At 38.9% G+C, this 5,700-nt stretch overlaps 1 pseudogene; it reads right to left on the bottom strand.

The window, feature by feature from the left end:
- Positions 1–292: 292 nt before the first annotated feature.
- LOC110319399 lies at positions 293–1,060 on the bottom strand (annotated as a pseudogene).
- Positions 1,061–5,700: the final 4,640 nt, after the last annotated feature.

Genomic DNA, 5,700 nt, shown 5'->3' with positions numbered 1-5,700 from the left:
CATCAAGTTGAGAAGATTCACTCACTTTGTCTTCTTTTTCATCTTGACAGTCAAATATATCACTCTGTGTCACAATCTGTTACCTTATGTCCCTATTCATAACAATTTCTTTCTTTTTTTTTTTTTTCAAACTGGGCAGTTTTATTTTCCTTTACAACTTAATAAATACTTGTTGATGACTGCACACTGGGTAAGCTGCTCGGTAGTTCAGAAAGATCCCAGCCATGGTGTTTTCTTGACAGTGGGTAGTCTTCGGGACTGAGTAGAATGACTTGTATGATTGACATCACTGTCAAACCAGCAAGACTGCATTTATGCATCCATCATTCTCAGGATTGTTGGTAACTTGGGCATACTTTACCCAAATCACTTTGCCTCCTTGTGTCACAAGGCCCAACTCGCTCACATTCACTTCAATAACTGTACCTTTGGTGATCACACTCAGGGTTGTATATAATGGGGATGATGGATTCTTTTTCACACCGAGAATAGGCAGGCAAAAGGTGTGTGACATGAGCTTTTTTGAAACGTGGACCCATAGGCCTAATGAACCTTTCATATTTAGGTGGTTTTCTTGTAAAGCCATCACCAACAAAGCAGACTTTAGTAACCATTCTCTTCCATGCCTTCTTTTTTTCTTTTTCCTGTTCGAATAACTTTCAATACTTCTGTTTCTCCTTGGGCACGAACTTTGGGTAGAGGGACCTTCCACTTTCCCGCCTTTTCTTTCCGTTTCTGCTTAGTCATGTTGGAAAGTGCTTTTGCTCTGACTGCCCCTCTCTGTCCAGCAGGTAGGCGGGGACTGCTCCCTGTGGAGTCTTCTCATCATCCTTCTGCTTGGCGTTCCTCTTCTCATGCATCTTAATAGTCTTTTTCATCTGTATTTTCTTGGCATGGCGCTGTTTATGGTAGAGCTTAGCCTTCAGGCAAATCTTTTTTTTTTGCCTTCTTTGAATGTTCATGGGCCTCCCCACCTTCTTTCTTTCTCTTTTTCTCATGGTAATCCAAACGATATCCATATCGTTTGCGGTGCAATTCAATATATTCATTTTGTGGCATGATGACATCCGTAGAGCTGCAGTCCGCGACCTCCTAGGTCTCAAAAAACTCTCAACTTCTGGTTGCCACCGGCCCACAAGCTGGCCTCGTTCAGTCCGGGACGGGAAAGGGTCGTCCTTTAAGTAGGCCGAGTGGAGCGCAAGCTCATAACAATTTCTTAATGCAAAATGCATACAGCTCAACTACAGTCAGTCCTACTGTCTTTACCAATTTCAATTCTGTTTAAAGGTACAAGTTCAGAGTCTTTGTAAGACTCAAATGAACTATTAATTGTAAGCCATGGTACAATACAAAGACAGATTATGTATCTACAACACATACTGGTACAGAATAAGCATTTAATTTTCAGGATGGAGAAATTGAGAAAATGGGACATAACAACCAGAGTTTCCATAAAAGTAATAATAAAATCCACCAGGGAAAAAATAATATTCTGCAGCTCTCTTTCAAGGTTCAGGACCCATGATAGACTGTGATTCCAAATGAGATCCAATTCCTTTGATTGCAAATATAGTCCCATTTCCCACATGTGCTGCTCAAGGCAAACATAGCTTCTCCCTTAGGACAGCTCCCTTGTTCTGGGGCTATTCCATGGTTCTTACAGTCACACCACCCTGGAGACTCCATTATAATTTAGACTTCACATTCTTTGCTGGGTTCAGTGTCTACCAAGGAACTTGTTGAAAGGATTCCAGCTCTATCACTCATGGACTGGCCTCATCACCCCCCTAAAATTATAGCATAGTTGTACTATAACCCTTCATTTTTATTTCACGTGGTTTTTAGTAATGCATTACTGTAAATATAAGGCAACAGTTCCTGTTCGATCAGTTTCTTTAATAATATTTGTAGTCGATCTGTGAAAAAATACAATTTAGTAAAATCTATAACTTTGGATCCTTTTGATTCTAATACAATAATATATAAATATTTGTTTTTATTAATAGATTATCTAATATCTAATTAATAGATTAAAATTATTTTGCCAGTTCTTTTTAAAATCATTTTTAAGATTAATTTTTTTTATTTAAGTATATCTTATTTTGTTTATGCATGTGCAGGTGCCTATAGAAGCCAGAAGACAGTATTTGAGCCCCTGGAGCTATACCTACAGGCAGCTATGGACTACCCCTTGTAAGTGGTAGGCACAGAACTTGGGTCTTCTACAAGAGCAATACATGCTCACAGACACTAAGCTAGCTCCATAAAGTCCCTATTTTGATTTATGAAGTTGTGGCTATATGTATAAGGATGGTTACCTCAGGAATAATTTGAATATTAAGTTTCTGACCAACACCTCCAAAGTGTGTCATTGATTTTCCCTCCTTGAGATCTGTGCTTTTATCACATACCTGCACACTTCAACCCAAAGCCTTCTGCCCTGACTCTTAGACACATGGTTTAATAAGTAAACCTGATGTGTGCAATGATGTACAACATAAGCTGTATCAGAGTAAATTTTTGCATTGTTCTTTTACCTTATGTATTATTTTGATGCTATAACACCATTTGTCATGTTTCAGATAAGCCTTTAGATATTTTACATTATTCACTGTCATTTTTTTTTTCAAAATCACCTTTGTATCTGAAAGCACTTAAATAATGTTTTGTACTATGACATATAATAAATATGAAATGAGAAAAAAAAACATGACCTAAGCTACTTTATAACCAGGTTTATCTTTCAACCTGGTTTCATAATAGCTCTAACAGGACTGTAGCAAAAAGATGAAGGAAGTCTGGTTTTTTTGTGCAGTGTCAAAACAGTACTGGCTGGAAGAATCAATGGGGCAGAATGAGATAGAACTGCAAAACCACTCACTGTCCTCTTCCAGGCTCCCCAATAACAGAGGCAATGATTCAGGCCTAGAATTCTTCATCTCTCATCCTACATGAGAGGCAGAAACCCTTATCACTGCATGCATTCTTCCCTTTTTGTTTTCATTGCTATGACAAAATATCTGACTTAAGAAACTAAAAGAAGAGATCACTTAGGTTCCCAATGAGGAAGGACTGAGTGATGAAAGCGCCTGCCCCGCCCACTGTCCACTTTTTAAACCAGTCTAGGATCTCCAGCTCAAGAAATGGTGTTGTCCACATCAATCAGCCCAGTCTCAAACTACCTCAGAGACGTTATTCAAGATTTGTCTCCAAAGTGATTCTATATTCTGTCTGATTGCTGAAAGGGTAACTTATTACTTGTCCCTGTGTCAAGTTGACTCTCAAGCAAACCACTTTTAACCCATAACTTCCTGAATTTTGTCCCCACAGACCCATAGTCATTTCCTAACCAAAAAGCATTCATTCAGCCCCACTTCAAAAGCTCCTACTGTGTTTAACCACCCCAACAGTATTGAAAAATAGAAGTGAGGATTCTCAGAATCAGATATCTTAATTGTGAACTCCAGAATGAAATGAAAAAACAAAAACAAATAGTTACATGCTTCTAATGTACAATGGCAGAGAGGAAACACTGTTGTATAAAAGGAAAGAATAGGAGAACAGCAATAATAGACAGGGGGAAAAGGAAGATTGAAACCCAGTGGGTTAAGCACCAAATCCAGAAGATGGTGAGCATCTGGGGCTGTGATAGACTAATCTGAAAGGCTTGGATGACCCCCAAACCTACCTCTCTGCCTAAAGGAAGCATGCTTGTTTGTTAGACTGCCTGTATTCATGTATACCTTTCTTTTGGCTGTAGAAATTCAGAGATTCTAGAGTCTCCCCTGCAATGTGTGTCATCTCAATCAGAGTTTCACACAATGGCTTCTCAGAGCACTCTTGGAAAGAATCTGACTTGGTCACACAATCCGCTTTCAGCAGCTCTCAGGAACCAAGGTGCAAGACTACATGATTCCTAGAATCTTGGATTTGTCCTGACTATATGAAAAAGGACACCCAGATGGCCCAACCAAGTAGTTCTGCTGCCAACTTAGGATGGTTTCTGGCCACCTAAGGCCATAGTCCCATTCTCTTTTCTTCTTGGACCCCGCAGACCATATTTATAGCTGATTTTTTTTTTCATCAAGGAACCACTCAATGACATTTTCAGTTTATCTCTCTTCCAAGTTAGCTCTCTCCTTTCAAATGAACTTACATTTTCACAAATAGAGTCTGGTACATGTGGGGTCTTGTCCTGCTGAGCCAGTGCATTAATCTACTTAACAAGTATAGCTTCCTTTGAACCTGAAATTTTAAACTTGTCTACAACTCTAAACTTGTTCACTTTGTCCTTGCCAAACTCCACCTATTCCAATATTCTTCTTCCTTTTCTCACTGTAGACCTGATCAGCAGTGATGGCCATTGATCATGATACAATCCAACTAGTATTTTTTAGAAATTTCCTCTGCTAAACAAATCCATTTCATTGCTTTCTAAAGTTGAATTCTCAGGACAGAGACATGATGTGACACAGATGGATTACCAAGAAAGTGAAAATGAGTTTATCTTGTCTCCTGAAGGACTCCTTGCTCCTCTCAGAAATTTTGTGAGCTGGTCTGCATGATTAAAATTTCTCAGCATTTCCTCCTTCCTAACTCCCATGACAATGTCCCATTAAGCTCTATTGACAGAACTCTAAGGCATGTCCAGTCTGAAGCCATCTACTCTTCCATATTATCCAGTTCCAATTGTTTAAGAACCACATTGTGAGTTTTATCCCAGCAAAATCTCAAAGATGTGGATGCTTGCAGCCAACCATCAGTCTGAACATGGAGACACCAATGGAGAAGTAAAGGGAAGAACTGAAGGAGCTGAAGGAGTTTGCAACCCCCTAGGAAGAACAACAATATCAACCAACCAGACCCCTCAGATCTCCTAGGAACTAAACTACCAACCAAAGAATACACATGGAAGAACCCATGGCTCCAGCTGCATATGTAGAGAGGATGGCCTTATCTGGCATCCATGGGAGGAGAGGCCCTTGGTCCCATAAAGGCTTGATGCCCCAGCTTAGGGGAATGCTAGGGCAGTGAGGGGAAATTGGGTAGAGGAGCACCCTTATGGAAGCAGGGTGTGGGATAGAGGGGTTTCAAAAGAAAAACCAAGAGAGGGGGATAACATTTGAAATGTTAATAAATAAAATAACCAATAAAACTTAAAATAAAATAATTTTCTATATTAATCATGTTCCTCATTGTTGTGATGAAAATACCCAACAAAAACACCTAAGGAGGGAAAGAGTTATTTTGGCTTATAGTTCAAGGACTCGCAGTCCATCATGGTGGAGCAGAGTTGAGAATGGCAGCAGTATGGAGAATGGCAGCAGTAATATAAATCTGCTGCCACATAGCATACACAATCAGGATGGGATTCAGAAAGGAACAAATGCTGGTGTCGAACTCACTTTCTTTATTTTACATAATGTGCTTATCCAAGTCCATATAATATGACATTTACGGTGTGGCTTTCTACCTCAATTCAACAAATCTGTAAGCTCTCAAAATTATGCTCCGAAATTTTTGTACAGTGAATTCTATATTTTCTTACACTAACAATCGATATAAACCATCATACTGTAAAATTTGGATATATCACAGCTTTTGATTTATAAGTTCCCCTTTTTCCTCTCTTCATGTAACAAAATTGGTTATATATATATATATATATATATATATATATATATATATATTCTTTCATAT

Source organism: Mus pahari, chromosome 3, assembly GCF_900095145.1.
Source record: "Mus pahari chromosome 3, PAHARI_EIJ_v1.1, whole genome shotgun sequence".
Taxonomy (NCBI): domain Eukaryota; kingdom Metazoa; phylum Chordata; class Mammalia; order Rodentia; family Muridae; genus Mus; species Mus pahari.
Note: the sequence above shows the minus strand (reverse complement) of the source record. Positions and strands in the feature narration are given on the sequence as shown.